Genomic DNA, 11,211 nt, shown 5'->3' on the forward strand with positions numbered 1-11,211 from the left:
GTGTTGCACCACAGCGCGCACTGCCTCGCGCAAGCATGCGGAGCCTCGCGCGCAGCGAGCGCAAGCTCGCGTGCCACGAGCGCTACGCACAGCGCCGATGGCTCGCGCGCAGCGAGCGCCAGCTCGCATACTGCTGCCTCGTGCGATGAGCGCAAGCTCGCGTGCGGGAAAGGCAGGCGCGCAGCGAGCTATGGCTCGCATAAATCGAGCGCTGGGGCGCGCAGCGAGCGATGGCTCGCGTACATCGAGCGCTGGCGCGCGCAGCGAGCACCAGCTCGCGTGTTCGATTGATGCCTTGCGATGGTGAGCAGCAGCGATGCGACGCAGCGCATGGGCTGCGCGCACATGGCCGGCGATGGCTGTGTGCGTGTGGCCCATGGGCGTGCGTTGCGTGGGGTTGTTGCGTTGCGATTAGATCGTTTTGAAATTTTAATTTGAGATTTTCAGTTTACGTAATTTTAATTAATTAATAATTTAAATTATTTTCTTGGATTTTAATTTTGAATATTGTAATTATAATAAATTTTATTTATTCTAATTATTTTCCTAAAATTAAAATCATGAATTAATTTAAATACGACTGAAATTAAATTAAATTTATGGATTCAATTATAAATTTATATTAGCTTTAAATTTTAATTAAATTTGTATGTTTCCGGTTAGACTAGAAATACATTTTTATGTTTAAAATTAGTAAAGCATATGAATTTATTGGTTTAAGTGGGAGCCTTTTTTAGTCATATACTCTTGATTAGGTCTACAAATCCTTAAGGTTAAAACAACTTGATTAGAATTAATAAGGACTGAATAATTTGTAGATTATTGGTGCCCTTGATTAATTGCTGCAAATGTTTATGTGATGCATAATGTGTTTTACTAACCAGCTATGTGGGCCATTCATGATAAAGAATGGGTGAATGGTATATATTGTATATGTACTGTTTTGCAGGTTATGAAGTGACTAGTATGGCCCAAATAGGATAGATAATATGGTCTGCGTACCATTAATTTGAATGTAATTGGTCTAAAGTACCAAAGTTATTTTTCAATTCAAATATGGTCTGCGTACCATCAAATAGTTGTAATTAGTTTTAATTATAGCTTATCCTATTTGAAGAAAATGGTGCCTCCCACGGAGATTTTCAAGACGGACTTTGAAGTTAAAGCTTCAAGATGAAGTCGGGCCATACTAGATCACATTTATCTTATGCATGTTTTAAGTTATTTATTGCTCTTAAATATGTCTTAAAATGCATGAGATCAAAGCTTGATTATGTTGCATGATTAAAGATTTTAGTTCACTTAAAATCTAACCAACATAGTAAGAGCCTTAAGTTCCAAACTTAAAAATTGAGTTAAAAGGTGCCATGCCAAAATATACACTTGCTTGGATATCCTTTACATCAATCTAGTAATAGTTTTCGCTCAGCGAGGTGTTACTTATTGGTCCTAAAGGGGCAAGGTACACAAATAATTGTGAGTACATTTTAGTTTTGGTAAAACTCAACGATATAAGTAAGGAGTCCTTTTATGTCGTGGCAAAATCGATAGGTTTACCTAATAAGTTCTTAGACGTACCTATCAACCAAGAATAGTTTTTAGACTATTAGCAAAAGGCTTTTGCTTACCTAAGATGTTTTAGGATTAAGTCGACAAACTGTGCTTAGTTCTTCAATGATTTTAGGATCTTGGAATCATTTTATTCACACCTGCCGGAACACATAACTTGAATAAAATGCTTAATGAACATTGAATTATGCATGTATGCTAGAATTTAAGTTTATTAAGAGAAACTGTGAATGGTTATTTATTTCTTTATTCTTTTCAATTGTAGTTTTAAATATAGCAAACAACAATTCATTCAACATTCGATCAATTCTCGAAAAGGAGAAGTTGAGCGGGAAAAACTTCCTTGACTGGCAAAGGAACTTGCAAATAGTTCTTATGCAGGAAGAAAAGGAGTATGTCCTAGAAGAGGCGATGCCCGAAGCCGCAGGCGACGGGGTCACTCAGGCAGCCCTCAATCGTTGGATTGATGCCAACAAGGATGTGAAATGTCTAATGCTCGCCACCATGAGTGCAGATCTGCAGAAAACGTTCATCAACTCAGATGCTTTCACAATCATCAGTGAGTTGAAGAACATGTTCCAAGATCTGGCTCGAGTCGAAAGATTCGAGACTCATAGGCAAATTCTTGAGACCAAGCTTAAGAAAGGCGAGCCCGTAAGTCCACGTGTTCTCAAAATGATTGGACTCATTGAGAATATGAGTCGGCTGGATCAGCAATTTTCTCAGGAAATGGCTATAGACACCATCCTCCATTCTCTTCATAGCGGGTATGATCAGTTCAAACTGAACTACAGTATGAATAGTCTGGACAAAACGCTCACTGAGCTTCACGGTATGCTGAAGACCGCTGAAAAGACGCTCAAAAGTGATAAGCAGGATGTGCTTATGGTGCGTGGGGGCAAGTTCAAGAAATCTGGAAAGAAGAGGAATGCTAAGAAAGGTGGCAACAAGGCCAGCCCAACTAAGCAAACTGGCGCCAAATCTGTAAAGAGGAAGGTCAGTCAACCCACTTCTGAATCCGAATGCTTCTACTGCAAGAAGAAGGGGCATTGGAAGAGAGATTGCTTGAAGCTAAAGGAAGATCAGAAGAACGGAACAGTCGTTCCATCTTCAGGTATTTTCGTTATAGACTGTATACTTGCTAATTCAACTTCTTGGGTATTAGATACAGGTTGTGGCTCACACTTATGTTCCAATCCACAAGGACTAAGAAGAAGTAGAAAGTTAAGCAAGGGTGAAGTCGACCTACGAGTGGGAAATGGAGCACGGATTGCTGCATTAGCTGTAGGAACTTATTATTTGTCGTTGCCCTCCGGGCTAGTTTTGGAACTGGAAGAATGTTTCCATGTTCCAAGTCTTACTAAAAACATCATTTCGGTTTCTTGCTTAGATGCTAAGGGATTTTCCTTTTTAATAAAAGACAATAGTTGTTCGTTTTATTTTAAAGAGATGTTTTATGGATCTGCTAGATTAGTCAATGGACTTTATTTATTAGATCACGACAAACAAGTTTATAACATAAATACCAAAAATGCCAAAAGGATGATTCAGATCTCACCTATCTGTGGCATTGTCGATTAGGCCATATAAACTTGAAACGCTTAGAAAGACTTCAAAAGGAATGAATTCTAGAACCATTTGACTTAGAGGATTATGGTAAATGAGAATCATGTTTACTTGGCAAAATGACAAAGCAACCTTTCTCTAAAGTTGGAGAAAGAGAAAATGAACTATTGGGTTTAATCCATACAGATGTATGTGGACCAATGAGTACAAATGCTAGAGGTGGTTTCAGCTACTTTATCACTTTCACTGATGACTTCAGTAGATATGGTTATGTCTACCTAATGAAGCATAAGTCTGAGTCCTTTGACAAATTCAAGGAATTTCAGAGTGAAGTAGAGATTCAATTAGGCAAGAAGATTAAGGCACTGCGGTCTGATAGAGGCGGTGAATATCTGAGCTATGGATTTGATGACCATCTGAAAGAATGTGGAATTCTTTCAGAATTGACTCCTCCTGGAACACCACAATGGAACGGTGTGTCGGAACGGAGGAACAGAACCTTGCTAGACATGGTCAGGTCAATGATGGGTCAGGCCAAACTTCCATTAGAATTTTGGGGACATGCACTAAATACAGCTGCACTCACTATAAATAGAGCTCCATCTAAAGCTGTCGAAAAGACTCCATATGAGTTATGGTTTGGAAAGCCTCCAAATGTGTCTTTTCTTAAGATTTGGGGATGTGAAGTATACGTCAAACGATTAATTTCAGACAAACTTCATCCAAAATCTGACAAATGTATCCTTGTGGGCTATCCAAAGGAAACAAAGGGGTATTACTTCTACAATACATCTGAGAACAAGGTGTTTGTTGCTCGAGATGGTGTCTTTTTGGAGAAAGATCACATTTCCAAAATGACAAGTGGGAGAAAAGTATACCTCGAAGAAATTCGAGTCGAACAACAAACTCTAGAGAATGCTCAAAATGACATTCAGGATGAAACTCAGAGATCTTTAGAAGAATTTGGTGAGAATCATGGTCAATCTAGAAATGTTACCCCGCGTAGATCGCAAAGATATAGATCTCAACCGGAAAGGTACTTAGGTATTTTGACGAACGAGAGCTATGACGTTCTATTACTTGAAAGTGATGAACCTGCGACTTACAAACAAGCTATGACGAGCCCTAGCTCCAAGCAATGGCAAGAAGCCATGCAATCTGAATTAGACTCCATGTCTGAAAACCAAGTATGGGATTTGGTCGATTTGCCAGATGGCTACCAAGCCATAGGAAGCAAATGGGTTTTCAAACTGAAAAAGGACAAGGATGGGAAACTTGAAGTTTTTAAAGCTAGATTGGTTGCAAAAGGTTACAGGCAAGTCCACGGCGTGGATTACGATGAAACCTTTTCAACAGTTGCAATGCTAAAATCTATTCGGATAATGTTAGCAATCGCTGCATATTACGATTACGAAATATGGCAGATGGATGTCAAAACTGCTTTCTTAAACGGCGTTTTAACATAAACTGTGTTTATGACACAGCCTGAAGGTTTTGAGGATCCAAAGAATGCTAAAAAGGTATGCAAGCTAAAGAAATCAATCTACGGATTGAAGCAGGCATCCAGGAGCTGGAATATACGTTTTGATGAAGCAGTCAGTGACTTTGGTTTCATCAAGAACGCAGACGAATCTTGTGTATACAAGAAGGTCAGTGGGAGCAAAATTTCTTTCCTAGTATTATATGTCGACGACATATTACTTATCGGAAATGACATTCCTATGTTGAACTCTGTCAAGATTTGGCTTGGGAAATGTTTTTCGATGAAAGATCTAGGAGAAGCACAGTACATATTGGGCATCAAGATTTACAGAGATAGATCTAAAAGGATAATTGGACTCAGTCAAAGCACTTATATCAATAAGGTGCTTGATAGGTTCAAGATGGCAGACTCCAAGCGAGGCTACCTACCCATGTCTCATGGAATAACTCTAAGCAAGACTCAGTGCCCAAAAACACTTGATGAGCGTAGACGAATGAATGGGATTCCATATGCATCATTGATTGGTTCAATAATGTATGCTATGATATGTACACGCCCGGATGTTGCGTACGCACTCAGTGCTACGAGCAGATACCAGTCAGACCCAGGAGAGGCGCATTGGACTGCTGCCAAGAATATTCTGAAGTACCTGAAAAGGCACAAAGATGACTTTCTGGTCTATGGTGGAGATGATGAATTAATTGTTAAAGGCTATACGGACGCAAGTTTCCAAACCGACAAAGATGATTTCAGATCACAGTCTGGGTTTGTCTTCTGCCTCAACGGAGGTGCAGTAAGCTGGAAAAGTGCTAAGCAAAGCACCATTGCGGATTCTACAACTGAAGCGGAGTACATTGCTACACATGAAGCAGCAAAGGAAGCTATATGGCTAAGGAAGTTCATAAGTGAACTTGGTGTAGTCCCCTCCATTAAAGGACCAATAGCCCTGTATTGTGATAATAACGGAGCTATTGCACAGGCAAAGGAGCCTAGACACCACCAGAGAGTCAAGCATGTACTTCGTAGATTTCACCTTCTACGAGAGTTCGTTGAAAGAAAAGAAGTCGAGATAAACAAGATTGGAACTGATGACAACATATCAGATCCATTGACTAAACCTCTGCCGCAGGCGAAGCACAACTCGCACACTGCAGCTATGGGAATCAAGCATATTGGAGAATGGCTTTGATATCCCTGTTTAATGTTTTAAAGTTTTAGAGTTTAAATCTTTGTAAAACATTATTGGTTAATCATTCACAATAAATGAAAAGAATTCATTTTTCCATTTAATTTGTGGTTTATTAAATGATGAGTCCCTTCAATTTGACGATATATACAAGATAGACTGTCAGGACCAGTCCTATGACTAAGAAATGTCTATCAAGTGAACTTGAATGTTAAAGGTTGAAAAAGGTCCCTAGTCGGAGTTTTCTATAAAATTGGACGCGTAGAAAACGTTAGACGATTAGAATGCAAGATGACTAGTAGTTCTGTTTCTTGAACTATGTGGACATGGCAATGTCATAATCATTTGCATAGATACTTACTTTGGGAAGACTAGTATCAGACAAGACCTATGAAACTTTACTGTAAGAGATGAAAATCTGTCATAAGTAAATTTCATTAAAATTATTAGACACTAAATCCTCAATACCTGAGTAATTTGAGATTACTTGTTTGAGAACTGGTTGCTTTGATGTTGACCAACCGTCGCACCGTAAAAGGAGGCTATAAAGGCAACGCTCAAGTAATCACCTATCAAACGAAGTCTAATCTCAAGATCGCAAGATTGGGATTGTCCTCCCATAAATAAGGATGAGATGCTTAAAAGTTGTACAAGGCCACTCGGAGAGCTAGAAACTGTGAAATGCATGGCCGTGCTCGGATGAATCATAGGCTATGATTATCTGTTTATTTGATCAGTTGAACTCTGAAACCGAGGAACACCTCTGGACATAATAAGGATGACAACTCTTACCTTACGTTCAAGAGCAAGCATCGAGCGACAAAGGAATTAGGAAATGCACACTTGTCCCTAAGGACAAGTGGGAGACTGAAGAAAATAATGCCCTTGGTCCAAGTATGCATTCTATGTTAAGTCTAATAAATGCGGTTCAGTATTAATTAACAAGTTAATAATTCAGTGAGATCAAGTGAGCTGAATGCCTAGCTAGAGGCCGCTTCAGTTCAAGTGGAATTAATGATATTAATCCACAGCTTACTCTTGACTGAACCCGTAGGGTCACACAAATAGTACGTAAACGGATCAAGTATTTAATGGCATTAAATACTCTATCTATGGATATTCGGAATCGAAGGATCTTGGTTTCAGTGGGAGCTGAGATCGTCACAAGCAAGAAATGAATACTCCGGAAACGATGATATTGCCGGAAACGGAAATATGGATCGTATCGGAAATATAAATATTATCCAAGTCGTAGATGTTGCCGGAAACGGAAACATGGTACGTATCGGAAAATATTATCGGAAATGGAAATATTGCCGGAATCGGAAATATTGCCGAAAACGGAAATATTGTCAGAATCGGAAATATTATCGGAATCGGAAAATAATTCCGGAAACGGAAATATTAAATATTTGTTCGAAACGGAAATTAATTCCGGAATCGGAAATATTAAATATTGTTCGTATCGGAAATGAATTCCGAAAACCGGGAATTTTATCGGAAGCGTATCGTACGAATAAGCATCGGACGAGGCCTGCCGGACGAAGGCCCAGCACGAAGCCAGGCCATCGCCCAGCAAGCAATGGCGCGCCACAACACAGCCCAAGGCTGCGGCAGGCCTACCGCAAGGCAGGCCCAGCGCGCAGCTTAGGCCATGGCAGCCTCGTGGGCTGCGGTAGCTCGCATGGGCTTCGTGGGCGTGTGGGTTGTGCGCGGGCATGGCCTGCATGCTTGCGGGTCATGCTCGTGTGTGTGTTTGTGTCCATGCATAATTCCTAAAACTATTAGGATTTGATGTATGATTAAATTCCTATTCCTATTAGGATTATTTAATTAAATAGAGTCCTTGTAGGATTCTAAGTTTAATTAAATCGTATCCTACTAGGATTCCAGTTCCCTTTCCAAACCTCTATAAATAAGGGCCTAGGGTCATAATTTATACGAACGATTGAAGTATTCAAAGGGTAAGTTTTTGAAATAAAGTTCAGCCACACTCTTGCACAATAATAACCGAAATTCCTAAGCACCTTAAGGGCGATTCTAGTTGGTCAATCTTGAGGCGGATCCGGACGTACTGTGGACTATCTACGGAGGGACGACACTTGGAGTCCTAAAGACTTGTTCTTGTTCGGTTCGGGCGCAGCTAGGGAAGGCACGCTACAAAGTGTATGCATCTATACTATGCTAAATGATTATGTGTAAATAATATGCTTTCCTGGCATTATGGTTTTTCCGCATGATTTATGTATTGTCATATGTATCATAACCTAACATTAATCGCTTTCATCACCCTTTTATAAAATTGTCAAACTATTAACTTGATTGATCTATCACGCCTAATAAGATAATACCCTGGACAATTGAATTATCATGCTAGGTACCTTAAATCAACCTAAATAAGATAATCACGATCGATTTAGTGTTATGTGTTGCATATTGCTAAAATCAATTCAGAATAGTTTAATAGTTTAAACGCATGTCCCTTCAATTATTTATGCTGAGCTAGTAAGGATAACCTGCCTCTGGAGTTATCGATGAGCACTCCTCTCGGTAGTTACAGTCCCCCGAACTCTCAATCTCTGCCCTGCGGGTGTACGTTGAGCGATCCCCACACCAGGGATCACAAGGGAACCTATGGCCGTCGTGAAGAACATAATTGCACTCCCTTTATGTCACGATAACCGGGTTTTGTCAGTTTTTCTCATTGTCGTTAAAAAATGAATGGCGACTCCTATATTACTAGTCGATTGGGTGTGAACTCACAGGAAATCTAACTACACTTGATCTGACGACGTCACGCCCACGATGGACGAGGTCATGCATTAGCCTCGTGCTTTTTCGACCCCCTCACAGTGGCGACTCCACTGGGGAACGTTAATGAAATACTCGTGGTCGTAGGTAATCAAAATAGCCGAAGGGTGAAACGATCCTACCGCGCGTTTATTTCCCTATCAAGTTGGGACGACATGAAAATCATAATATTAATGTGAACGTCAGAACCGCATAACGAATCTCGGCTCCCTTGGCATGTTTCATCTCGGGAGTTGGGACTAAGGATACCCATCGCCAACCGGGGGGTGCATACGCTTCGAATGTTGTCCACTCGGCACTTTTCGCTAGTAGTACACCCGTCCCAAACCCAATCGCTCGCCCACTAAGGTCCCTCTCATTGGTGCATGCCCCCTTGGCTTACATCGTGATTGGCCTCTTGGGACGAAGTTCGTCCGTTGAATGCACTACCTCGACCGGGGCATGTGTAGGATCTACGATAGAAGCGGTACCAAGCCGGCGCAAATATTACCCATAGAAGCCTATCATAAACTACGTGACATATTATTTTTGCTTCATGTTGTAATGTTAGTTATGTGTAACGATTACGTGATTGTGTTGTGATTGTGTGTGACAAATAACGCTAGAAAACCAACGACCCTAAAAATTGCCCAAACATTCATAAACACCAATTGGCCAAAGAGTTATACCTAAATACGTGTCCCGCAATCCCGGGCGATCGCCACGAAAATAAGCCACGCCCAGGATGGCCTGTAACGGATCCCACGACGCTGCATAACGCGCAAAGGACGTTATTGGGCAAGCACGCAAAATTAAGTCGTATGTACGAAAAAAAATAGACGAACAGAATACGAGTACCAGTCAGGGACGCATTTTCAGCGCCCCTGGCTGGGCGCCAATTATTTCAACGCCCCTACTGGGCGCTGAAGTTGCTGCTTGGCCTTTTGGCCAGGCACCGCAGCCTCGGTGCCCGCGCACAAAATATACGTAGCAATAAAAAATTCGTAACAAATTTGCTACGAGGACGTATGAAAAAGGCACTCAATTCTAAGAACGACTTATAAAATAAACAACTCCTTGCATCGTCATTAGGCCTCCTATGACGACAATGTTCGACACCAAAACCGAGCACGCTAATTAAATGGCCTTGAATGTCACATGGGCAAAGTATTCAAAAAATAATGTTCAAATAAAGTTTTTAAGGAAAAATAATGTTCGAATAAAAAATAAATAAATCCGAGTCTAGACTAGGCTATGCCAAAGTACAATCTAAATCCTAAGTCTTACTTGTCTTATACATAGAATCGATCCTAATGCTTGGTGTCATTCTGCAAGTTAAAAGGTTAAAACATATCGAGTCTCCCTTCCTAACATTTAAATCAATAAGCACCCATATGTAATTGTCATCCCTTGCTAAGAATCTACGGCCTCAATACTCTCTCTCACCAACAAAAAATATATTATGTAATTCAAGTATTTGCAAAATGGAAACAGTCACATTCTGAAAATCATTCCTCCATAGTCGCACAACCCCCAAAGTGAACCTAAGGTGTCAATACCATTGGCAAAAAATTAATGGCCTCAAGGCTTATGATCACATTGGGTCACGACTATCATAGTCCTCTCGAGCCACTCGCTCCTTGAAATACTCCTAAGTACGGACTAAAAGATTTTCCATGAACGCAACAGGACGAGCCATGAAAATACCCAAATCGGCATGCCATAAGGCTACCATCGGGGTAAAGCAATACACACTAAGAGGGAAGCCGCACTAATGATTCTAGTCTTGCGAAAATGAAAATTCGATCTCCCCAACTAACTACCTTGCCAACATTAAGCAAAATTGCGCATGACAAATGAACACCCAAGGGTTAAAATCTAAAGTGTCAACCAACAAAAGTTATGGTCCAATTAGCCTAAGTCTGAGAGTCGCTTGGTCAAGTATTATAGGCTTACGCCACGTCATTATTTTGAGTCTAGGCCACCTCCTTGTATTCATACACGGGTTATAATCAGAAAAGATTATTGAAAGTTCGAGTCTAAACTTCCAATTAAATCCCGGAAACTGGAATCTGAAAAGAAGCAAAAAATTATTTTCGATGTAATTCTTTCGTTAAATTTCAATAAAGTAAAAACAACATTTTGAATCTACGCTATTTGCACATTTTAAGAAACGACTAAAAACGCTTGCAAAGTAAGACAATTTAAAGGTTCGCCATAGGCCTTCGAGGGATAATATCAACCACTTCACGTCCATTCGAGGCACTAAAATTAAAGGTCCACTATAGGCCTACCAAACGAGGCTCACTCAGTCTCGCCTCGTGACTCAAAGAACACAACCATCTACCTTTTAGCCCAAATAAAAAGGGGGAGAAATTTCAAGCGAAAAAGAAAAAAGAGAAAGAGAAAAGGGAGAGCGAAAAGAGCGAGCCATGAAATACTTAGCCCGTACCTCCCGAAGTACGAAATTTACCCGAGTAAACGAAGGAAAAGAATTGAGTCAACCAATCCGAATCATATCACAAAAACTACATAAAAGTTCTACGATCTTCTACCCTTTCCAATCCTCATGCTTGGCTAATACCTATACAAATTATCCTATCTCATTCAACCCATC

The sequence above is a fragment of the Spinacia oleracea genome, chromosome 2, assembly GCF_020520425.1.
Source record: "Spinacia oleracea cultivar Varoflay chromosome 2, BTI_SOV_V1, whole genome shotgun sequence".
NCBI classification, from domain to species: domain Eukaryota; kingdom Viridiplantae; phylum Streptophyta; class Magnoliopsida; order Caryophyllales; family Amaranthaceae; genus Spinacia; species Spinacia oleracea.